Source organism: Thalassophryne amazonica, chromosome 1 (genome assembly GCF_902500255.1).
Source record: "Thalassophryne amazonica chromosome 1, fThaAma1.1, whole genome shotgun sequence".
In the NCBI taxonomy this organism is placed as follows: Eukaryota; Metazoa; Chordata; class Actinopteri; order Batrachoidiformes; family Batrachoididae; genus Thalassophryne; species Thalassophryne amazonica.
In genome coordinates this window covers 105,658,193-105,685,361 of record NC_047103.1, presented here as the reverse complement: position 1 = coordinate 105,685,361, position 27,169 = coordinate 105,658,193, and positions in this window count along the sequence as shown.

Here is a 27,169-nt window from a genome sequence, read left to right as displayed (position 1 = left end):
GGTGGTCGCACACACAGCTGATGGAGGTAGGAACATTGAGGAAATAAAAACACACAGGATCAGTCAGCACTGACCGCAGAGTCAGGAGTGCTAATAATGAAGCTATCAATAATGATAGGGACACCAGGTACCACTGAATGAACACTGAGTTTGTGGCAAAGGGGAAGTGACTGAACCAGGGCTTATAAACAGGTGGGTTGATTGATGACAGGTGAGGTAATCAGTAAGGGCACAATTTATAACTAGAAATTGGGGGGGACAAAGTGCAAGGCCCGCAGGGCCAAAGCCCATAGGCCAGGGGTCTGGGGGCCGCTTTAGGACCCCAGAAGCCAACGGGTTCTAGATAAGCTCAGATGTAAATAAGGTATCACCACGTGTAGAACTCAAAAAGAATGATAGGTTGAGTTTTCATTAAAAAAACAACTGCAATGTGGTAAAATGTATTCATAAATATGAAAGAAAAGGCTCTTAATAATTATTAACTATCGCATACTGTATTTTTTTTCTCAAGATTTGTTTTTGCATAAGTTTTATAAAAACAACAGATCATAAGTTTAGGATAAATTACTTATCATGAATTTAATTTTCAAAGTGGCACTAATAACAACACTCATACTGAACATAATTTCACTTGCATAGACTGATTTTGGAGATCAAGCAATAAATGCAGATGGGCTTTCTGAGGTCCCAGATAGCTTTTCTGACTTCCTTTTCTAACTTTCAGAATTTAGTAAATTAGCATATGGTCCATTGATACTTATGTGTAGACACTAGTCCCAAGAAGCAACTATTTTTGGTTTCAAATCTGGGCAAATGCAGTCCCAGAAAATTCCGAATGTGACAAACAACAAACAACACTTGCAGAAAACAAAGATACTATTCTGACATGGTTTGCACATAAGACTGGCATAACATGTTTCAAGTACATACATATATGTCAGAAGGTGGGGGAGCATACCATATTCTGTCCCCCCTCGTTGAAAAGGTGGGGGGGAGCATGTTCCCCCTATCTCCCACCAAATTGTGCCCATGGTAATCAGCTCTGTGATGCAGTGCTTGGAGGAAACAGAAGGGGGAGGGGGGGAGGGAAAGGGGAGCAGAGCAAAACTCCAAGGCAGCACAAAAGCACCTACTCTATTTGTTGTGGCCAAGCCAAAGAAGAAGAAAATAACTAAAACTTCTTTCTTTAATCTCCATCTGTTCCTCTTTCACCTTTTTATTTAGTGTAGTGTCCCTAAATGGTCGATAGATGGAAGCACTGTACAGGAATTTGGCCTGGAATGTTCACTCTGCACAGATAGGTAACAGTGAGCAGGTGTGATGACACACCCATTCAGTGCAGTGGGGGCAAGCAGGGACATTGTTGGTGTATTTGAGCCTAGTTTTATTTGTTACTTTAACAACTATAATTGTGAAATACAATCAGGGTATTTGTATTACTGCAAGATTTGTTGGGAAGGTGTCGTAGCACGGACCCACAACAGGGGGTGCAAATGAACGGACAATGAGTAAGCCAAAAGGTAACAATTTAATGTTGTGATAATACACAACGAAATGTGTCGTAATTTTCACAGTCAATAAACACCAGGTGACGTGTGGGCAGGCTCGAAGATAGAGACGCCCGACGAGAGAGAAGCCGCGTCCCACACGGCCTCCACCACCAACGGTCTGAAGAACACCGGAGCCGCCAAGTCCCGAGTCCCCAGGTGGCCTCTGTCTTCGGCTGTCGACCCTGGTACTGCTGGCAGAAAACAGAAAGATGATGTATGAGTGTGAGTCCGCACACTCAGTAATTTACAGTCCAGACACCGTTAGGAGGGAGCACCTCCACCTCCAAATCACACACACTCGTGCAGCTCCTGATCAACCACTTATCTGGGAGGGGGTGCGAGGTGAAGCCGTCACTGTCACACCAAACGCCAATCCTCCAGACAAGGCAACACTTCAGGAAAACGGCTGCAATAGAAGTTCAGTTGGTTACACAATGTGTCAGTCAGCAGAGAAATTACCTTGGTACTGGTAGTCGATTTCTCGGCGGGGAGGTGGAGTTGCAGCCCGGCTTATATGGTGGTGTAGATGAGTGACAGCTGGAGTAATGAGTGACAGCTGTCACTTCCTCTGGGTCTGGCGCCCTCTCGTGCTTGGAGCCCGCATTCCAAGCAGGGCGCCCTCTGGTGGTAGTGGGCCAGCAGTACCTCCTCTTCAGCGGCCCACACAACAAGATTCTAGATAAAATTAATTCAAAACTGATCCAAACCTGAGTTACTTAGTGGATTTATTAACCAAAGATTTTTTTGGTGGATAAATGTGTTTGTTTGTAAGCTGTACTTCAGCACGAGGAAAATTGAGTTCGACAAAATGTTTGACAATTTAGGCAACTATTGTACTTCAATTTAGGTTTATTCCTAAGCAAAGGGCACTATATACATTTATTTATGAATAAAGGGATATAATGGCATTTTATTTCATAATTGAGGTGGAAACGTGAAGATCACTTTGAAATAAACATCTTTATCTTCAAAGTGTTTACTTCATTAATCCATCCATCCATCCATCCATTTTCTTCCGCTTTATCTGGAGTCAGGTCGCGGGGGCAGCAGCTCAAGCAAAGCCGCCCAGACCTCCCGATCCACACACACCTCTCCCAGCTCCTCCGGGGGAACCCCAAGGCGTTCCCAAGCCAGCCGAGAGACGTAGTCCCTCCAGCGTGTCCTGGGTCTTCCCTGGGGCCTCCTTCCAATGGGACGTGCCGAGAACACCTCTCCAGCGAGGCGTCCAGGGGGCATCCGGAAAAGATGCCCGAAACCGACTCCTTTCGACGTGGAGGAGCAGCGGCTCGACTCCGAGCTCCTCCCGAGTGACCGAGCTCCTCACCCTATCTCTAAGGGAGCGCCCAGCCACCCTGCGGAGGAAACTCATCTCAGCCGCTTATACTCGCGATCTCGTTCTTTCGGTCATGAGCCAAATCTCATGACCATAGGTGAGGATCGGAACGTAGATTGATCGGTAAATCGAGAGCTTTGCCCCCTACTCAGCTCTCTCTTCACCACGATAGTCCGATACAGCGACCGCATCACTGCAGATGCTGCACCGATGCGTCTATCAATCTCACGCTCCATCCGTCCCTCACTCGTGAACAAAACCCCAAGATACTTAAACTCCTCCACTTGAGGCAAGGAAACTCCAACGACCTGAAGAGGGCAATGCACCTTTTTCCAGTCTAGAACCATGGTCTCGGATTTGGAGGTGCTGATTTTCATCCCGGACCCTTCACACTCGGCTGCAAACCGCCCCAGTGCACACTGAAGGTCCTGATTTGACAAAGCCATCAGAACCACATCGTCTGCAAACAGCAGAGACGAGATTCTGTGGTTCCCAAACCAGACCCCCTCTACACCCTGGCTGCGCCTAGAAATTCTGTCCATAAAAATAATGAACAGAACCAGTGACAAAGGGCAGCCCTGGCGGAGGCCAACGTGCACTGGAAACAGGTTTGACTTACTACCAGCAATGCGAACCAAGCTCCTGCTGTTGTCGTACAGGGACCAGATAGCCCTTAGCAAAGGACCCCGGACCCCGTACTCCCGGAGCACTCCCCACAGGGTGCCCCGAGGGACACGGTCGAACGCCTTCTCCAGATCCACAAAACACATGTGGACTGGTTGGGAGAACTCCCATGAACCCTCGAGCACCCGATGGAGCGTGTAGAGCTGGTCCAGTGTGCCGTGACCAGGACGAAAACCACACTGCTCCTCCTGAATCCGAGGTTCGACCATCGGTCGAATTCTCCTCTCCAGTACTCTGGAATAGACCTTACCGGGGAGGCTGAGTAGTGTGATCCCCCTATAGTTGGAACACACCCTCCGGTCCCCCTTCTTAAACAGAGGGACCACCACCCCGGTCTGCCAATCCAGAGGCACTGTCCCCGATCGCCACGTGATGTTGCAGTGGCGTGTCAGCTAAGACAGTCCCACAACCTCCGGAGACTTAAGGTACTCAGGATGGATTTCATCCACCCAGGAGCCTTGCCACCAAGGAGCTTTCTAACCACCTTGTTGACTTCGGCCTGGGTAATGGATGAGTCTGCCTCTGAATCCCCAGTCTCAACTTCCTCTTCGGAAGACGTGACGATGGGATTGAGGAGATCCTCGAAGTACTCCTTCCACCGCCCGACAACATCCCCAGTCAGGGTCAACAGCTCTCCACCCGCACTGTAAACAGTGCGGGTGGAGAGCTGCTTCCGTCTCCTGAGGCGTCGGATGGTTTGCCAGAATCTCTTCAAGGCCGACCGATAGTCCTCCTTCATGGCCTCCCCGAACTGCTCCCAGACCCGAGTTTTTGCCTCTGCAACCGCACAGGCTGTGGCACGCTTGCCTGCCGGTACCTGTCAGCTACCTCTGGGGTCCCACCTACCAACAAAGATAAGTAGGACTCTTTCTTCAGCTTGACGGCATCCCTTACTTCCGGTGTCCACCACCGGGTTCGGGGATTGCCGCCACGACAGGCACCAGAGACCTTGTGACCACAGCTATGAGCGGCCGCATCAACAATGGAGGTGGAGAACATGGTCCACTCAGACTCCATGTCTCCACCCTCCCCCGGGATCTGGGAGAAGCTCTCCCGGAGGTGGGAGTTGAAGACCTCGCTGACAGAGGGTTCCGCCAGTCGTTCCCAGCAGACCCCGTTTGGGCCTGCCAGGTCTGACCAGCTTCCTCCCCTTCCAGCGGATCCAACTCACCACCAGGTGGTGATCGGTCGACAGCTCTGCCCCTCTCTTCACTCGAGTGTCCGAGACACGTGGCTGAAGGTCAGATGATACGACTACAAAGTCGATCATCAACCTCCGGCTCAGGGTTTCCTGGTGCCACGTGCACTTATGAACACGCTTGTGCTCAAATATGGTGTTCGTGATGGACAAACTGTGACTAGCACAGAAGTCCAACAACTGAACACCACTCGGGTTCAGATCGGGGAGGCCGTGCTTCCCAATAACCCCCCTCCAGGTCTCACTGTCGCCGCCCACGTGGGTGTTGAAATCCCCCAGGAGCACAGTGGAGTCCCCAGTCGGAGCGCTATCTAGTACCCCTCCCAGTGACTCCAGGAAGGTCGGGAAATCTGCACTGCTGCTCGGCCCGTAGGCCAAGACAACGGTGATTCATTCATTTCATTCAATTCATTAATTTGTATTTAAAATCCATAGTTAAAAATACCACTGAAATGCCTATAAAAAAGTTCATAGTGGAATTGTAAAATAGAACATCTTGTGTATAAAATCATATATTAAAAACTTAGTTAAAATTGCAAGTTACAATTTTGGATTAAGAAGTCTAATGTCAAATTGCAGATTGCAGTTGAAACTTGGAAAACTGTAGGCTAAAACTCTGTAAATTAGAATAGTACGTTTGAGTTCATAATTGGCAATAACTAACGAGAAATTTTTGGAAATAAATTACTCTCTTCTTGCTCTAATCTGCATTTTCTACTTTTCCATTTCTTTCACTTTTCTCAGGTTTTCAACCTGCATATTGCACTGGTAAAACAAAAGTGTTAAATGCTGAGTTGGCCTTGCATCCTGCTTCTCCCCCAGTCCTTTCAAGCGGGACCAAAAATTTAAAACATCCATAGCTTGACAGTTGAAAACCACTCGTGATCCAGGAGAAGTAAAAGATTAAAGGCTTACAATCCAAGTGTGTTTCGTGGGGGCAACATTAATGGCTGAAGAAAAGACCATTAAACAGCTCAAAAAGGAGCGGACAGTCTCCAAGAGCAACTTTACACATCAAGCCAATTTTCTTATAATAGACAAAGACACTCTGGCTCAGCAAGAATTAGTGGAGGAGTTTAACAACCTTTCTGACCACCTCAGGGACCTCTTTGGATCAAATGACAACTACTTGGCCGGAGTATTGTCTGATATGACAGGAAAAGAGGAGGAGACGCAACTTCTTGAAATCAAATCAAATCAAATCAATTTTATTTATATAGTGCCAAATCACAACAAACTAATAATTACGGAAAAACCCCAACGGTCAAAACGACCCCCTGTGAGCAAGCACTTGGCAACAGTGGGAAGGAAAAACTCCCTTTTAACAGGAAGAAACCTCCAGCAGAACCAGGCTCAGGGAGGGGCAGTCTTCTGCTGGGACTGGTTGGGGCTGAGGGAGAGAACCAGGAAAAAGACATGCTGTGGAGGGGAGCAGAGATCAATCACTAATGATTAAATGCAGAGTGGTGCATACAGAGCAAAAAGAGAAAGAAACACTCAATGCATTATGGGAACCCCCCAGCAGTCTAAGTCTATAGCAGCATAACTAAGGGATGGTTCAGGGTCACCTGATCCAGCCCTAACTATAAGCTTTAGCAAAAAGGAAAGTTTTAAGCCTAATCTTAAAAGTAGAGAGGGTGTCTGTCTCCCTGATCCGAACTGGGAGCTGGTTCCACAGGAGAGGAGCCTGAAAGCTGAAGGCTCTGCCTCCCATTCTACTCTTACAAACCCTAGGAACTACAAGTAAGCCTGCAGTCTGAGAGTGAAGCGCTCTATTGGGGTGATATGGTACTATGAGGTCCCTAAGATAAGAAGGGACCTGACTATTCAAAACCTTATAAGTAAGAAGAAGAATTTTAAATTCTATTCTAGAATTAACAGGAAGCCAATGAAGAGAGGCCACTATGGGTGAGATAAGCTCTCTCCTTCTAGTCCCCGTCAGTACTCTAGCTGCAGCATTTTGAATTAACTGAAGGCTTTTCAGGGAACTTTTAGGACAACCTGATAATAATGAATTACAATAGTCCAGCCTAGAGGAAATAAATACATGAATTAGTTTTTCAGCATCACTCTGAGACAAGACCTTTCTAATTTTAGAGATATTGCGTAAATGCAAAAAAGCAGTCTTACATATTTGTTTAATATGCGCTTTGAATGACATATCCTGATCAAAAATGACTCCAAGATTTCTCACAGTAAGACAATCCTGCAGTTTAGCTAATTGGTGTGTGTCCTCTGGCTTCATGGATAGATAAAGCTGGGTATCATCTGCGTAACAATGAAAATTTAAGCAATGCCGTCTAATAATACTGCCCAAGGGAAGCATGTATAAAGTGAATAAAATTGGTCCTAGCACAGAACCTTGTGGAACTCCATAATTAACCTTAGTCTGTGAAGAAGATTCCCCATTTACATGAACAAATTGTAATCTATTAGATAAATATGATTCAAACCACCGCAGCACAGTGCCTTTAATACCTATGGCATGCTCTAATCTCTGTAATAACATTTTATGGTCAACAGTATCAAAAGCAGCACTGAGGTCTAACAGAACAAGCACAGAGATGAGTCCACTGTCTGAGGCCATAAGAAGATCATTTGTAACCTTCACTAATGCTGTTTCTGTACTATGATGAATTCTAAAACCTGACTGAAACTCTTCGAATAGACCATTCCTCTGCAGATGATCAGTTAGCTGTTTAACAACTACCCTTTCAAGAATTTCTGAGAGAAAAGGAAGGTTGGAGATTGGCCTATAATTAGCTAAGATAGCTGGGTCAAGTGATGGCTTTTTAAGTAATGGTTTAATTACTGCCACCTTAAAAGCCTGTGGTACATAGCCAACTAATAAAGATAGATTGATCATATTTAAGATCGAAGCATTAAATAATGGTAGGGCTTCCTTGAGCAGCCTGGTAGGAATGGGGTCTAATACACATGTTGATGGTTTGGATGAAGTAACTAATGAAAATAACTCAGACAGAACAATCTGAGAGAAAGAGTCTAACCAAATACCGGCATCACTGAAAGCAGCCAAAGATAACGATACGTCTTTGGGATGGTTATGAGTAATTTTTTCTCTAATAGTTAAAATTTTATTAGCAAAGAAAGTCATGAAGTCATTACTAGTTAAAGTTAAAAGAATACTCGGCTCAATAGAGCTCTGACTCTTGGCAGAAATCCAAGATGAAGTTGATAGAACCACTAAAGAAGCTGAGGGAAAATTTAAGCATGTGCGGAACATTGTACAAGAGACTCTGTGGTCTCGGGACGGACGACAAGAGGTTATGGAAGCCACTGAAGAAGCAGAGCAATTAGGAGGAAAAGCACGAGATCTACCTGTGTCAAGCACTAATCTTGAGAGCTTCAATGTTCACATGGACTTGTTTGGGTTCAGGCTCAAAGAAGTGGATGACATCGTGCATGCTTGGGAGAGATGGATTCCTGGGGAGGACAGGTGCACTCTAAATGACAGAGTTAAAGACATCAGAACTGTAAAAAAAGAGACTGGACCTACGAAAAGCAGAGTTTGTGACTGCAAGAAGAGTTTCAGAGGAAACTGTAGGAGCTGGTCACGGGTTACCAATAACCCCCACCCCAGCAACATTAAATCCAACTGTCAGAATAAAACCAACCTCAATTCCTGTATTCACCAGCAACAGCCGAGATTATTATAGATGGAAGAAGGACTGGGAGAATCTGCAAAAACAGGGTGAACCAACTGGACCTGTCGAAGTAAAAAAGATCCAACTGTTGGACAGTGTTGACGACAGGATTGTGAAGGACCTAAGATTGTCAACATATACCTCGGCTGAGGATATGTTCAGGGTTCTGGAGAACACGTATGGTAACAAGTCTGCTATAGCACTTGAAATACTAGAAGACTTGGAAAGAATGCCACCTGTTTGGGGAAACCAACCACACAAGGTAATTTAACTCATTCAAGTGGTTAAAAAAGCCACAAGCGACCTGACAGAACTGGACATCGTTAACACAATAAAGAACCCCTTGGCAATCCGGACCATTGAAAGTAAGCTTCCCGACTTTTTGAAACGCGACTGGCTCATCCACATGATGGAACCAAGCAATGGAGTAACTTCTGATAACCACTTTGATACGCTCATTAAATTCCTGGAAAAACAAGAGGGCATCCTTGAAAGGCTGGAACAGCTAAAAGTAACTGACAAGTCCGAAGGTCTCACACCAAGACGGCCAGAGAAGAAATTTGCTACAACCAAGACAACAAAAAAAGAGCTTGGGAGCACATGTGGTGTGTGTGGTGATGAAAGGCACTACAACAAACTCTTCTGCTGCAGGAAATTTAAGAATTTAACTGTTCCAGAGAAGAAGGCCACATTGAAACATCTTGGAGCGTGTAGCACGTGTCTTGGCTGGCATATAAGAAAAGACGATTGCACGGATACGTACCTTTGCAGAAACCCAGAATGTAAGAAGGGGGGTCGTCCGGATCACCACTACTTTCTATGTCAGAAAGACAGCACCACACAGCCAAAAAAGCTGGTGACATCAGCCGGAAAAGCACTGTGGTGACAAGCAAACTAACCACAGAGCAAGAAGAGTTCCTGGCAGAACTTTCTCCGGAAATGGCAGTCAAATGCAGAAAGGCATTCACCAACAGTAACTCTCGAGTTGGCATGCAACTATCGTCCCAACTACTGGAGAAGAATGGACTGTCAGAACCACCAGTCATACTGATGTTACTGGAAATCACAGCAAACGCAGGTCAGAAAGTTGGCACACTCATAGACCTTGCATCAGACAAATTACATCACGCACAAAGCTGCTGATTGGCTCAGATTGCGAAGTGAAAAAGTGGTCCTTGTCCTGTATGGCGTCGGTAATATGACTTTGACTGTTAACACGAAGCGATATCTCCTCAGGGTGCGTACTCGGACCGTCTCAGGTGAAGAAAGGTCACATGAACTTGTTTGCTATGGACTGGATGAAACTGCAAAAGTCCATCAAGAAATTGAACCCAGTAAACTTCAAAGCTTCTTTCCTGAATTTGACTTAGAAGAGTTAAGACGGCCAAGGGAGGTCGAGTTGCTAATCAGCCACCGTGAAGGAAGACTTGCCCCCCAAAGAGTGAAAGTTGTTGGAGACCTTGTCTTGTGGGACAGTCCACTGGGCAAGACTGTTGGGGGAGCCCACCCTAACTTATTTGAGCACATTGAAATGGCAACACACCAATCAAAGACCCATTTTGCACGATCAATGCGAACAGCTGCAATCAGATATGAGGAAATAAGCAAAGACTGCCCCAAGCTGAAAGCATCTCTGTTACATAAGACTGCAAACACATTGGTCACAGGCTCTACCAAAGGCTTTCTGGAATGGTGGAGATGGGAGAGCATTGGTGCTTCCTGTGAGCCTAAATGTGGAGGGTGTCGGTGTGGTAATTGCCAGCCGGGCGGCGAAGACATAACACTGGCTGAGGAAAAGGAGTTGGAAATAATTAAAGAGAGTCTCACCTATGTCAAGGCAGATGTTCACATTGACACCCCTCACTGGGACACAAAGTACCCATGGACATAAAACCCTGCCTCATTACTGAACAACAGGAGCGCTGTTCAAGCTACGTTCCTAAGAACAGAACGGCAGCTAAACAGGGAACCAGGTTGGAAAGCAGCATATACTGGCCAAGTACACAAAATGGTAGAACGACATGCAGCCATAAAGCTCACAGAGAGAATGATACATGATTGGACAGGCCCTGTCTGGTATGTAAGCCATCTGGTTGCCCCAAATCCCCACTCTGTCAGGACTTCCGTCCGACTAGTGTGGAATAGCAGTCAGAAGTTCAAAGGACAAAGCATGAACGACATACTGCTCAAAGGACCGGATGTACTCAATTCCATCCGACCTGTTCTGCTACGATTTAGACGAGGTGTGCATTCTGCTTTAGGTGACATTAAAAAAATGTACAACTCTGTCTGGTTGGAAGACCGTGAGATGCACTTACACCGATTTCTCTGGCGAGACCACCCTGCTAAAAAGATTGAAGAGTATGCCATTACAAGAGTAAATATGGGTGACAGACCAGCAGGGTGCATCGCACAACTGGCCATGAGAGAGACAGCTAAGCTACCTGCCTTTATTAATCGGGAAGAGGAAGGAAGAGTCCTTGAAGAAGACAGTTATGGGGACAATATACTCACATCCCACAACAGTCTAGAGTCTCTGGGCAAGATCATTCAAGGAGTGAGTGAGATTCTGAAGACAGGTGGCTTTTGTCTGAAACCCTGGGTATGGTCTGGGAGGCAAAGTGAATACTGGACAGATCCAAACACAAGATAAAGACCTCCAGAATCAAGCTCCGAGGAAAACTATCATCCTTCCAAATCAGATGAGGGATGATGATAACAAGGCCCTTGGGATCGGCTATGATACGGCAGAAGACAGACTGTACATGCTTACCTCAATCAATTTCTCTAAAAAGAAAAAAAAATGAGACTTGGTAAGAATCAGCATATACTTATAAACATATACTTATACATATACATAGTATATACATATACTACATAAGAATTAGCATATACTTATGTAAATGTTATGTTTGTGTTTTTATGGTTGGCCAGGGGGTCTGCAATGAACTGCCCCTTAAGGGACTAATAAAGTATTCTGATTCTGACTGAATCACACAAGAGAGGAGATAAGGTCAGGGACACCAAATCCTCTAAGCCAGAGAGAGCTGTTAAGACTCTATGACCCAATTGGTCTAGTTGCACCACTAAAACAAAGAGGTGCTATCCTGGTATGAAGGGCTTTCCAAGAAACTGGTGGTGGAAGGATGACTCATGAGACCTGGGACAAACCACTATCTCAAGACCTTAGAGAGGAAGCTATAAAACTCTTTGAGGAGTATGCGGTCTTGAGTAACATCAAGTTCCTCAGAAGTCTCACGCCGACTGACTGGATGGACAGTCCAACAGCAATAACCTTCTCTGATGGAAGTAACAGCACTTTTGGGGCTGTAATGTATCTTCGATGGCACACAACAAATGGAGTTGATGTCCGGTTTGTGGAGGCAAAGGCCAAATTAACAACCCTGGATCAGAAGGGTGAAGCATTAGAAATATTACTAGGACTGCTTTCTTCCACCTGCGAAATATAGCGAAGATTCGTCCCATCCTGTCTATGGCTGATGCTGAGACCCTGATCATGGATCAGGGTCTCAGCATCATTTATCTCTTTTAGATTGGACTACTGCAATGTTCTATTTTCTGGTTTACCACAGTCTAGCATTATGGGTCTCCAATTGGTTCAAAATGCTGCAGCCAGACTTTTGACACGAAGCAGAAAGCTCGACCACATTACACCCATTTTGGCATCCCTTCACTGGCTTCCTGTCCCAGTGAGATCAGATTTTAAGGTTCTGCTACTAACCTATAAAATTATTGATGGACTGCCACCCTCCTACCTAGCTGACCTAATTAAACCTTACGTACCGGCCTGGGCTTTACGTTCTCAGGGTGCAGGACTACTTTGTGTCCCTAAGGTGAACAAGAAGTCTGCGGGTCACAGAGCTTTCTCTTATCGTGCCCCTGTTCTGTGGAATGATCTCACCCCAGAAGAAAGAAATTAAGACACGCGTCAGAGATCCATGTGGCTGGGTCAGAAAACTCATAACCCTAGAAAACTTTAGCAATCTGGAAAGACTTGTTGATGTCGTCGCTTGGACCTGGCGGGCAGCTCAATCCTGGTTGAGAAAAGGGCAGGTAAAAGTCAACACCTCAAGAAACATAGCTGGATTAACTCCTACTGAGCACCAGGATGCATTCAGAGACCTACTTCTGGCAGCTCAAGAAGGTCAAACGTTTCCAGACACATCTCTAAAAAGGTTGGTTGTGTTCAAAGACGGTGACGGACTTCTGGTGTGTGGAGGTCGGTTCCAATTCTTCACTGAAGAGCATTGTGCTATTCCAGTCCTTCCATACAAACATTGGATTTCCACTTTACTTGCCAGAGAAGCCCACAATGCAAACCATGAAGGAATTGCAGGGACACTCTTAAGAATGAGGAGAAAAGCTTGGGTGATTAGAGGAAGAAGACTTGCTAAACAAGTTGTTGACTGCTGTGTAATCTGCAGGAAAGTCAGAGCAAAGGTCTGTCAGCAAATAATGGGTGATCTTTGTCCTGAGAGAGTAAAATGTGCCAAACCCTTTGAATACACCACTTTGGACCTCTTTGGACCATACATGGTAAAGGACGAAGTAAGGAAAAGAGTGAAAATTAAGGTATGGAGCATTGTCTTCTGTTGCATAGCTTCAAGAGCTGTACATACAGACATTGTTAGTGACCAGTCCTCTGAAGGATTTCTTCTAGCCTACCAGAGGTTTACAGCGCTCAGAGGTCATCCTAAAAAGCTTTGGTCTGATTCAGTTTCAAACTTTGTGGGAAGCAAGCCTGCGCTAGAGGAGCAGTACAGATATCTAGAACGTCTGGGCAAGACCGAAGTAGAGGACAAAGTTGCAAAAGATGGAACAGAATGGTCCTGGAAGATCCACCCTGCAGACTCACCACACCGAAATGGCGCTGCAGAAGCTGCAGTTTGGCTGGTGAAAAAAGCCTTAAACAATCTGGCTGGTGATGGAAGTTTTACCTGGGGTGAATTCCAAACATTCATGTTCATAGCTGCCAATCTCGTGAATGAAAGACCGATAGAGCAGAGAGGACTGCATTCAATATATCAGCCCCAACAGTCTGCTGCTTGGTCGGGCTAATCCAAAAGGTGACTCTTCCGACTTTGATTATGGCAACTACTCTCATAAAAGACTCCAAAGCATCCAGTCAGACGTCAGCAGGTTCTGGAAGAAGTGGTGTCAACTAGCAGGACCAAATCTGTTCATTAGGAGCAAATGGCACACAAAGGAGCGAAATATTGCTGTCGGTGATAAAGTCTGGGTGGCTGAACAAAATGCACTAAAAAAACCAGTACAAGCTTGGAAGAGTGGTGAAGGTTAACAAAGACAGAAAAGGAATTGTTAGAGATGCCAAGGTGAGAGTATTCCCAAGCTATCCAGTCCCAATAACCCCTACAAAACAAAAAGGCAAGAACAAAATCGCAGCTACAACTCTTCAAAGAGATCTCATCGTTCTGCTACCGAATGAAGAACAAGATGGACAAGTCCCTTAAGAAACTAACTGTGCTCTCCTTGGGTTCCCACCAGGAGCTCAAGTGGGAGGTGTGTGGCCAAGCCAAAGAAGAAGAAAAGAATAACTAAAACTTCTTTCTTTAATCTTCATCTGTTCCTCTTTCACTTTTTTATTTAGTGTAGTGTCCCTAAATGGTCGCTAGATGGAAGCACTGTACAGGAATTTGGCCTGGAATGTTCACTCTGCACTGATAGGTAACAGTGAGCAGGTGTGACGACACCCATTCAGTGCAGTGGGAGCAAGCAGGGACATTGTTGGTGAGTTTGAGCCAAACTTTCTAGTTTTATTTGTTACTTTAACAACTATAATCGTGAAATATGATCAGGGTATTTGTATTACTGCAAGATTCTAGATAAAATTAATTCAAAACTGATCCAAACCTGAGTTACTTGGTGGATTTATTCACCAAACATTTGTTTGGTGGATAAATATGTTTGTTTGTAAGCTGTACTTCAGCACGAGGAAAATTGAGTTCGAAAGAATGTTTGTTTGACAATTTAGGCAAGTATTGTACTTCAATTTAGGTTTATTCATAAGCAAAGGGCACTATATACATTTATTTATGAATAAAGGGATATAATGGCATTTAATTTCATAATTGAGGTGGAAACATGAAGATCACTTTGAAATAAACATCTTTATCTTCAAAGTGTTTAATTCATTAATTTGTATTTAAAATCCATAGTTAAAAATAACACTGAAATGCCTATAAAAAAGTTCATAGTGGAATTGTAAAATAGAACATCTTGTGTATAAAATCATATATTAAAAACTTAGTTAAAATTGCAAGTTACAATTTTGGATTAAGAAGTCTAATGTCAAATTGCAGATTGGAAAACTGTAGGCTAAAACTGTAAATTAGAATAGTATATTTGAGTTCATAATTGGCAATAACTGAGACATTTTTGTAAATAGATTACTCTCTTCTTGCTCTAATCTGCATTTTCTACTTTTCCATTTCTTTCCTTTTTCTCAAATTGTTGTCACCCACTGTCGCCAAGTACTTGCTCATAGGGGTTCGTTTTGACCGTTCGGGTTTTTCTGTAATTATTGTATGGCTTTTGCCTTACAATATAAAGTGCCTTGGGGTGACTGTTGTGATTTGGCGCTATATAAATAAAATTGATTTGATATTGCAATGGTAAAACAAAAGTGTTAAATGGGCAATTCTACGGTAATGGAATTACAATCTGAGCTAATCTGTCGTGGTTAGATGCCATATGTCCAGATTTTGCTGCTGCTGTAATTCCATTACCATAGAATTGCCCAAATGCTGAGTTGGCCTCGTGTCCTGCTTCTCCCCCGGTCCTTTCAAGCGGGACCAAAAATTTAAAACATACATAGCTTGACACTATTAAATGTTTTCTTTTTTCTTCCCGTCCCCTCACTCTCCTTAATGTTGTTGCAGACATTGTCTTTTTCAGCATTTCTCAGTGTCACTGTTATTGTCATTTTTACTTTTAATGGTGTTTTTTTACATCACCTTGTTAATTTTATGAAAAAATTACATATGTATACATATAATATTAAAGTGCATGTGTTCTTTACAGTACATGCCAGTGGGGACTCAGTGATATTTAAAAACAAGGGGAAAAGAAAACGCATAGGCCTTTTACACAAACTATATGTGTAAAAGCTATACTATGATGAGCGGGAACTAAAACTAATCAACAAATCTTACAATGATTATGAAACTAAACTGAGTTATAACAAATATTTTGGTGAAGGAACAAATGATTATATGTACAGTAGAAAAATAATGAATGTTTATGACTTCAGTGGTACAAATATTTCATGAGGTGAATGGTACATTCCTGCTTTCACTGAATTCAATATTTGGGTGATTCTTAGACTACGGGCACTTATTATGTCCTTTGATCATATTGTATGAAAAACAGAAAAAAGGGGAAATTTCACACTTTTTTATAGTTATCTTTACAATGAAAGTGTGTTAAGAATAGTCTATGATGACTTTTTCACCTTTTTCCAGCATCACTATATGCAAATATTGCCGTTTTGTGCTTGTCCCACACCCAGACTTTTGATCTTCAATGATAAAAATGAATGGTAAAGAAACGTTTTTTCTAATGTTTTAAAATATCTCTGAATAAAATATCAGTAAAATAATCAAAACATAATTGGGGTATTCAATGTCATACAACTGTTGTGATTTTTTTAAACAAAATGTAGTTGTCCCACACTATTGCCATAATTTCCACCACAACACTGTATTGTCCCTTTAAACAGTTTGTATGAAAGATTGTTTGGGTAGTTTCTATGGAGATAAACAGTGACATCAGGGCACATGTATATAGTGCCAAATCACAACAAACAGTTGCCCCAAAGCGCTTTATATTGTAAGGCAATGGTGTGGTGGAAATTACATTTACAAGGCCAATAGTGCCCGTAGTTAAAGAATCACCCATTTATTCCATTGAGAGAATGAAAAAATATTCAGTATTTGTTTAATATAATGGCGAAAACAGATCCTTGTCATTTGATATTTTATCAATTCATAAACAACAGAAAAGGGACTTACATTTTGGTGTTCATCACTGGTGCTTAACAGTCTAACATGAATTTTAAATTCCAGTCCAAAATCGTTCTGTCAACTTAGAAAAACACTTCTGACAATGTAGTCTGTGATGCCATGCACTACTTCATGTACTTCCCAAAAAGAAAGACTTTGTGTACTTCCTCAGTCCAGAAAAAATCATGTAAGAAATTTTTTCCGTCTTTTCATCCAAAGTTCAGCCTAACAGCTCTTTGTGCCTCCGGATGGCTTAAAGCATAGTGTGTGTGTGTGTGTGTGTGTGTGTGTGTGTGTGTGTGTGTGTGTGTGTGTGTGTGTGTGTGTGTGTGTGTGTGTGTGTGTGTGTGTGTGTGTGTGAAGAATTAGCACCATCAATTAGCTTGTTCAAATCATAGTCCATCAGCAAAACAAACTCTGCCATGTTTAGTTAAACGCCGCCCCACTAGCGCATGTGTGGGCGGGGTCTACAGTGTGCAATGGTACAAAACATATGGAACCAAATGGCATGGTAAATGGAACCAATCTGCACGCTAAATGCAACACAACACAAATGGGATGAATGATCCATGTCACTTGACACACAAAGCACCAATCAAACAAGGATCCACTCAGCTGTTATATAAAAGGCTTTAATTTATCTCTTAACATGACAAGATGCCATTTTCATCTGTCCTTTGTGTCCACAGGAGGGTACTCAGTGGATTTCTGTAATGCAACGCCAACATAAGCCATGCAGTTCCAGTTTCTAAAGCAGGCTACTCACTACACAATGATATGACATGCTCATGCCTTATCAAAGTAATGCAGAAATATATTTCAAACTGCAGAACACAACATAATCATTATGGTGTGTGCCTGAGCAGCAAAGGAGGTGCAGGAGGTGTGCACTGTGTATGGGTGATTCTTTAACTACGGGCACTATTGGCCTTGTAAATGTAATTTCAACCACACCATTGCCTTACAATATAAAGCGCCTTGGGGCAACTGTTTGTTGTGATTTGGCGCTATATACATGTGCTCTGATGTCACTGTTTATCTCCATAGAAACTACCCAAACATTACAGTGTTGTGGTGGGAATTACAGCAATAGTGTGGGACAACTACATTTTGTTAAAAAAAAATCACAACAGTTGTATGACATTGAATACCCCAATTATGTTTTGATTATTTTACTGATATTTTATTCAGAGATATTTTAAAACATGAGAAAAAATGTTTTTTTACCATTCATTTTTATCATTGAAGATCAAAAGTCTGGGAGTGGGACAAGCACAAAACGGCAATATTTGCATATGATGCTGAAAAAAGGTGAAAAAGTCATCATAGACTACTAGAACAAATTTCTTAACACACTTTCATTGTTAAGATAACTATAAAAGTGTGAAATTTCCCCTTTTTTCTCTTTTTCATACAATATGATCAAAGGACATAATAAGTGCCCGTAGTCTAAGAATCACCCGTATAGTGTTGTATAGGTTTTCCCATCTGTGGTCGCTACTTATCTCTGTTGTGACAGAAAAATTCAAAAAAATTCTACTTTGCCCATAATCTACAAATATTTCCCATGTACACGTGATAAGCATCTGAGCTGTGCTAAATTGTTCAGTGCACATAGAGAATTGAGATAGAAAACTACAACCCTACAACCTGTGTGATAGACTTTATTAATGGGTGTTTATGTCATAATAAGAAAAAAAAAAAAAACTTTGTTTAAAATAATAACTGTGTTTGCTAAGAAACAAAGGCGCATCATGTGTGCCACCACATTGTCTTTCCCAATGATTTGGCTGCATGCCCATCCAAAATTATTAAATTTTTTACTTTATGCTTTTTTTCATTTTGTCATGGCCACAATCATTCTTGGCCACAACACTCCATGGACACTGGATGTACCTTGCACAATTTTCTATATTTTTGGCTGCTCCTGGTTTAACTCTGTTTGTCTTTCTGCTTGTAATAACATCTATTCAACACCAAATATTTCTTGCTGTGAGATGACAGGGCTAATCACTGAGCAACTGTGCCACCTTTGCAGATAAAGACTTAAGGTGCATTGACACTTGCACACATTTTGGCTACACACTCTCGCACATTTCATTGTGACAATGCCATCTGCTGTGTTCCAGCTTGATGCAAAACTTTGTGCGCTACATGCTGCATATATAAAATAATTATTTCGGAATGGATTAATCATTTTCTGTCATGGTTTAGCTGTTGAAAACACCTCAAATCACTTCCGGAATCACAGAGGACCATTCCAGCTGCCACTTTTTTTTCCCCCTCACTCTTCTGCGCTTCATGAGGTGGAGAACGTATTTGAAACCATCTAAAAGGTAATTGTTTGTAATGTGTATATTGTAATGGCTTGGTAAAACAGATGCATGTTCATTCCTTCTTATTAGTAGCTGTAAACATATGTTTATGATAGATTTAACATCTCATTCTAATCAATTAGATGAGCTGTGCCGTGACGAGGTGCGCTGATGCAATCACTCGCACTCACACACAGTATTTTTTAATTGTTTGCGCAATGTTCACGTGAAGTTCATGTAATTAATGTGTACACAGATTTTGAATGCTTCAAATTTTTAGCACAAAGCCGCACACAGTTTACACTGGTTTACAATGGTTTGCGACAAGTTTACTCTCCTGCACGGCAGATTGCAGCAAGTGCGTGGATCAAATACCTATGTGCCAGTGTCAAGGCGCATTTACAATATCAGTTGGATAATTTGCCAGATCAATTCATAGCTGAGAGAGGGAGGGAAAAGAAAAGTGTTAATGCCTGGATATCAAACAGTGAAATGGATGAGAGCAAACAACTCACCCTGGCTGGGATGCCAGTCAGTCACAGGTTAGTTCCCCAGCCAAGACTGGTACAATTTACAGCTGATTGAACTGGGATGATGCAGATGAAGTGCCTTGCCCAAGGACACAGACAGACAGCTAGAAACACACACCTTGAAGCAAACCCTGATCTATACTCAAGAAAAATATAAATACTGTGGTTAATTAATTAATTACAGCACCGATAAAGCCTCAATTTATTAAACCCAAATCATATTTTCATCCATATTTTTGTTTTCAGATCACTTACCTACTTACTGTTCTATAAATACAAAATGCTTTTTGGAGTAATAACTGGTTTGGATGTGCAGGCTTTAGGGCATGTTTTACACAGTTTAAACAACAGCAGTAGGCCAGATTATTTTTTATTTGTATTGTTTAAACAATACCAAGGAAGAAATAACATGGTGGTGGCGAAAGAATTGAGTGCACTTGTTTCCAGTGCAGAAGGTTCCTGTTTCATGGCCAACCCTACCCATTGTCCATGTAATGTGAAGTTGCATCAGGAACGGCATCTAGTGTAAAACTTGTCAACATTCATATCTGTTGTGGGAACCCTGAGTGAAACAAGGGAGAAGTGGAAGGGACTTACTTTTTAGCAAGGAAAAATCAAACCAAATCAGTTTTATTTATATAGCGCCAAATCACAACAAACAGTTGCCCTAAGGCTTTCAGCATTTCCACAGTGCATGAATTAACTTATGTTGTGGTCTGATATTAGCAATAGAACAGTCTTGTTGATGTTTCCTTCTGCTCAATGATGTGGGTGAAATATCTGTTAAATACTTTTCATAGAAAAGTAACTTGCTTTAATAACTATCAAATATATATATTTCAAATGTGGGGGATTTGTGTTTGAACTTCTGTTTTGTGGTGAAACACGAGTGCACCATTAATGATCATTCATTACAAGCAGTTAATTACAGGCAGTTCTTACAGTTTAAAACAGTGTAAAAATGTTTGAGGCATGATATTGCTCATCCAGATTTTATTGCTCAGTGGGCAGATTTAAAAATTAGTCTTGCATCCAGTAAGGTAAATGAAAAGGATGAAAGGGATGGTATTATGCTGAATCACTTTTTAATCTATTGAGTGCTTTCACATATATGCTCCTGATTTGAGCAGAATTTATCAATGACAGAGCATGCTTAACACCTCTGTGACATATGTAGTAGAGCCCCAATTCCAGTGAAGTTGGGATGTTGCTGGTGCCATCACAGATGGGCACTAACACACCTCCATACCATCACAGATGCTGGCTTTTGAACTTTTCGCTGGTAACAATCTGGATGGTCTTTTTTCTCTTTTGTCTGGAGGACACAATGTCCATGATTTCCCAAAACAATTTGAAATGTGGACTCATCAGACCACAGCACACTTTTCCACTTTGCATCTGTCCATTTCAAATGAGCTCGGGCCCAGAGAAGGTGGCGGTATTTGTTGATGTATGGCTTTTGCTTTGCAAGGTAGAGTTTTAACTTGCACTTGTAGATGTAGCAACAAACTGTGTTAACTGACTGGTTTTCTGAAGTGTTCCTGAGCCCATGTGGTAAGATCCTGTCCACAATGATGTAGATTTTTAATGCAGTGCCGCCTGAAGGATCGAAGGTCATGGACATTCAATGTTGGTTTTCGGCCTTGCTGCTTATGTGTACAAAGTTTTCGAGATTCTCTGAATCTTGAGATGTATTTTATTGATCTCACAGTGGAGAAATTATGTTTACACTCCAGTTACCTCAGACAGAAATTATTTCACAATTATTACTTGTTACCGTAATAATAACACACATCAAAATTGTTTTTACTATTTTTTTCATGCAGTTCACAAACTGGTGATCCTCGCCCCATCTTTGCTTATGAACAGCTGAGACTTTTGGGGATGCTCCTTTTACACCCAATCATGAGTGTCCTTAGTCCCCAAACACTTATGCAGTGTTGTTAGAAGGAAAGGTGATGTAATATAGTGGTAAACATACCTCTATCCCAGCTTTTTCAAAATGAGCAAATATTTGCACAAAAACAAAGTTTATCAGTTTGAACATTAAATATCTTGTCTTTGTGGTGTATTCAATTCAATATAGCTAATATGTCTTTAGTTGATGGCTTCTTGTCTCCTGCACTTCGGGTTCTGAGTTGTTTTTTCGCTCTGGATTAGAATTCATTTCTTAAGAAGGAAAGACTTTTCTCTGGTTTTGAACTTCTTAGTTCACAAAGAAAGACTTTTATCAGTTGACTTCTGCCTTTGGATTGGAACTCCTCTTCCAATAAGCAAATACTACCCTACGTTGTTTCCTGTCTTTGTGTTTATTCCCACCATTTATGAAGAGGATATTCCTCAGTTCTACTCAATTTTATGATAAGAAGGTTCATAAGTTTTGTCTGCTCCTTTAATAAGAAGATTCCTGAATTCTGTCTGCATCTTTAATGTGCAGATTCCTCAGTTCTGCAATTTGAAGAAGAGGTTCCTGAGTTCTGCCTGCACTTTTTGAAGTGCTTTCAGATGACTCTCGTTTGCACTCATATTGACTCTGTTTTTGTGAAGTCACCCATGTTAAATACACTGATCTCTTCTCCATCCATGTGACTGGTGCTGTCCTGCATAGGGGGGTTCTTAGTCCTTTGTACACCCAACCATAACATTAGATTTATATTGGGCATTGGAATGTCTGTGTTTTCTCAAAGCAATTACATTTTTGTTTCTAACACTGTTTACACAATTCAGTGTAATTTTGTAGTTTTCTTCATTTTAATAAATTGACTTCTCTGTGGACTCTGCCTGAGGTGTTTTGATGGCCCCATCTGTGATGTTGTTTGTGTTGGTTATATTTGTGTGGTTAAATATTGTTTTCATTATTTGTTTTCTTTACTTGTTTTGGTATTAAAGTAGTTATTTTACTTAGGATTGTATTCTTAGTTTTTGCTTTTATTCTTATTCTTACTTTCCTTTGTTCTCTGTTGGAATGTGTATGTCGAACTGGATTTAACCAGTTTTATGTAACGCTCTTTCAAGTTATTTAAAGCAAGGGTACCACACTTTCTGCAGACACAACGCTCACATGTACTGATCATTTTCTCCACTGACACATGCATCTTTGGCCAATAAAACCTTGTCCGGACTAGATCGATGGTGCGGTCAACTCCTAGGTGACCCATGTTGTTGTGGAGGTGCTGAAGAGCCATTGATCTTAACTCCTCAGGGAGCACGAGTTGGAAAGAGGCATCTGAACCGGTTTATCTTTTGCAATAGAGGACCCCATTTTGAAGTTTGAACCGAGTGAGTTCACGCAGCAACAAGGGGAGCTCGGGCAGTTCTGCTCTAAGGCTGAGTGGTGGAGTCTGACCAGTTTCTAACTGTGTTATTACAGCACTGAGAGCAGGATCTAACCTTTGTTTCAGTCTGAGCTCATCCTCTGTAATAGACGGAACAAGGGGAAGACCATTGAACTGTTCAACCTCAAAGCTATCAGGAACAGCAGTAGTATGTAGGGCTAGAGACTCGACTAAGGCTAAACTTGGACAGGTAAGCGACTCCAGATGTTGATCTACAGCTGTAACTGTGTGCCTGTCACAGATAGCTTGTATGACCTCTCTAGGGACTGTATCTGTCTTGTTGTTGCTCAAGTGAGTAAGAGCAAACTGTCTGATTCTTTCACTTTCTTTCTGTGATATCGGGTCATCAACTGGACTACCATGAGGATGACGAGATAATACATCCGCATCAACGTTTTGCTTACCGGCCCGATACTGAAGTTGGAATGAAAAAGTAGACAGGGCCGAGAGCCATCGGTAACTTGTCGCGTCTAGTTTCACAGACGTTAGAATGTACGTTAATGGATTACTGTCCATCACTACCGTGAAATCTGTGCCATAAAGATAGTTTGAGAACTTTTCAGTGACGGCCCACTTGAGGGCCAAGAATTCTAGCTTGTCGGCTGGATATTTCATCTCACTTTTTGAAAGACCTCTGCTAGCGAACGATATGGCCCTCAACTGTCCTTCCTGAAGTTGGTACAGAGCTGCACCAAGACCAATCGTGCTAGCGCCTGTGTGGAGGATATATGGGAGGTTGGGGTCTGCGAAACCCAACACTAGTGCTGAGGTAAGCTTTTGGATGATTTGCTCGAATGCATCTTGACACTTTAGAGTCCATCTCTGACCAAATGACTCTTCTGGATTGTGGTATTCAGAGCTTTGTTGCTTTGTGGGCTTTTTCCTCCCTTTCCTGATTGGTGGGTATCCGGCGGTAAGTTCATTTAAGGGCCGAACGATGCTGGAGTAGCCCTGGATGAAAAGTCGGTAATACCCAGCAAAGCCCAGAAATGACCTTAGCTCCTTGAGGTTAGTGGGGATGGGCCAAGTTGTTAGAGCTTTGATTTTCTGTGTATCTGTTTCAACACCACTCTCCGATACAGTATGGCCAAGATATTTGACAGAGTTCTGGAAAAATTTACATTTCTCAGATGCCAGTTTCAATCCAAGTTCTTTTAGTCTCAGCAAGACTTTCTGTAAGCGCTGCTCATGTTCTTCGAGGGATGACGAGAAAATGATAAGGTCATCAATAAAGACGAGGACCTCTTTAAGGTTCATTGGACCCACACATCACTCCATGAGCCTTTGAAATGTGGATGGGGCATTGGTGATCCCCTGGGGCATTCGATTAAACGCCCAGAACCCCAATGGACACACGAAGGCGGTTTTCTGAAAAGAAACCTGGGGTTGTTCTTATTTTCTTCAATTAGGGATGAGTAGTAAGATGTCCTAGCTTTACGGAGGGCTTTTTTTATAGAGCAACAGACTCTTTTTCCAGGCTAAGTGATGATCTTCTAAATTAGTGAGACGCCATTTCCTCTCCAACTTACGGGTTATCTGCTTTAAGCTGTGAGTTTGTGAGTTATACCACGGAGTCAGGCACTTCTGATTTAAGGCTCTCTTTTTCAGAGTAGCTACAGCATCCAAAGTTGTCCACAATGAGGAAAAAAACTATTGACGAGATAATCTATCTCACTCACAGAGTTTAGGTAGCTACTCTGCCCTGTGTTGGTATATGGCATTGGAGAACATAAAGAAGGAATCATATCCTTAAACCTAGTTACAGTGCTTTCTGAAAGACTTCTACTGTAATGAAACTTATTCCCCACTGCTGGGTAGTCCATCAGAGTAAATGTAAATGTTATTAAGAAATGATCAGACAGAAGGGGGTTTTCAGGGAATACTGTTAAGTCTTCAATTTCCATACCATAAGTCAGAACAAGATCTAAGGTATGATTAAAGTGGTGGGTGACTCATTTACATTTTGAGCAAAGCCAATTGAGTCTAATAATAGATTAAATGCAGTGTTGAGGCTGTCATTCTCAGCATCTGTGTGGATGTTAAAATTGTCCACTATAATTATCTTATCTGAGCTAAGCACTAAGTCAGACAAAAGGTCCGAAAATTCACAGAGAAACTCACAGTAACGACCAGGAGGACGATAGATAACAACAAATAAAACTGGTTTTTGGGACTTCCAGTTTGGATGGACAAGACTAAGAGTCAAGCTTTCAAATGAATTAAAGCTCTGTCTGGGTTTTTGATTAATTAATAAGCTGGAGTGGAAGATTGCTGCTAATCCTCCGCCTCGGCCCGTGCTACGAGCGTTCTGGCAGTTAGTGTGACTCGGGGGTGTTGACTTATTTAAACTAACATATTCATCCTGCTGTAACCAGGTTTCTGTAAGGCAGAATAAATCAATATGTTGATCAATTATTATATCATTTACTAACAGGGACTTAGAAGAGGGAGACCTAATTTTTAATAGATCACATTTAACTGTTTGTCTGTGGTGCAGTTGAAGGTGCTATATTTTTTCTTTTTGAATTTTTATGCTTAAATAGATTTTTGCTGGTTATTGGTGGTCTGGGAGCAGGCACCGTCTCTATGGGGATCGGGTAATGAGGGGATGGCAGGGGGAGAGAAGCTGCAGAGAGGTGTGTAAGACTACACCGCTGGAGAGAACCGCTGGGGCTGGGTGCGGTGTCCCATGGGTGGCAGTGAAACTCGAGGAACTCAACAGACCAAACCCGGGTGGAAGAGGCTACCTCTGGGGGTGTGGAATGTCACCTTGCTGTGGGGAAAGGAGCCGGAGCTTGTGCAGCAGGTAGAGGGTTACTAGTGGGTCTTGCACCCATGCACGGCCTCGGTTCTGGAACCATTTTCTTTGATAGGGGTTGGACCAAGTTCTTCTCTGGAGTTGCTCAGGGTGTGAAATGTCAGGTGGGTGTTGGGATACTTGTGAGCACCCGGCTGAGCGCTGCTACATTGGATTTTGCCCAGGAAGATGAAAGGGTCACCTCCCTGCACCTTCAGGTGATGGTTGGGGTGGGGGGTGATAGGGACTCAGACTGTTTGTGTGTATTATATGTTTGTGTATGACTCCATTGTACTGCTGGGGGAATTCAACGCGCACATAGGCAATGATAAAGACACATGGTGCATATTGTGCATCCATATCTCGCAATATGGATCACACCGACAGTGACGACACTTTAAAAGTCATCACAGCGTTTCAGGACCTGATTGATCAGGTCGTCTGATGATCATACCTACCGCAACAGCACTTGAGTTTTAAAGAGTCAAACAGTGGCAGCTCCAGAGATTTTTTTCTGCAGATGTTGTGGAGGAGCTTGGCATTTTTATGAGTGTGCTATGGGCTCATGTGTTGCGACAGCTCTCTGCTAAACCTCTGCCACATTCGTAGGCATGCATACACATAGCCACATTCTCATGTGTGACAGTCACTAATGACATACAGAATGACCAAAATCACACACACAAACCTAGGCTACTGTTCAATACAAATATTCACAGAGCTCCACATGTAGCCTATAGCCTCAGAGAAAAAATGCCAACAGCAGGCAGAGAGACAGGGCCTTCTGTTCAGCTGCCCCTCATATTTGGAACTCCCTCCCTGACCATCTGAGGGCTCCACAAACTGTGGAAGCTTTTAACCCCTTAACGCCCGAATTTATATAGCTGTATATAAAAAAAATGTTTTGTGTGTTTTTGCCTTTAAGTAGATGGTAAATAATGTTGAGATTATTAATTTCGCTTTTGCACAAAAACTAGATAGTAATATTGGGTATTCTGTAATGACTTTGTTATAATGTTATAATAATAATGATGGTATGTTGCAAATTTGCGACAACGGGCATACAGGTCAATTTGGTAAGTTGCATATTTGAGTCAGAGATTGTAGCATATATGTGACGATGGGCGTTAAGGGGTTAAAAAAAAGTCTCTAGACATACTTGTTTAGACAGGCCTATCACAGGTCTCAATAATTTGAATCTGTTGCATCTTAGTCTTTGTATTATGTTATTTTATTTTGGTTTTATTACATAATGTTGACTGGTTTTAACTTAAGATTTTATTTTTGTATTCTCCTATTTATCCTTGTTTTTATTTTTTTATTTATTATTAGGTGCCTTATTATTATCATGACATTGTTGAATCCATCCATCCATCCATGGATGGATGGATGGATGGATTGTGGTGTCACTGAACATCACTCATTTTGTGTAAAACAATTAATTCTGTTGATGAATGTTTGTCTTTTATGAGTGGAATATTTAACTCATCACATATATCTGAAAATGCCAGAAGTGTCTTTCTGTGGAAAAGTGAAAGGATGATGATATCGCCCTGCCTCTGTAACATGTTGTTAACAGTGTAATTTAGCATATTTTTTTTGTTGGTGGTGGGATAAAGTGTCAGCGTCCTCCAGTTTGAGAAACTAACACAGAGCAGACAGACGCTGAGGGGCTTCTTTAAAAACTCGTATTAACGCATTTCCAGACGTCATCTTACAA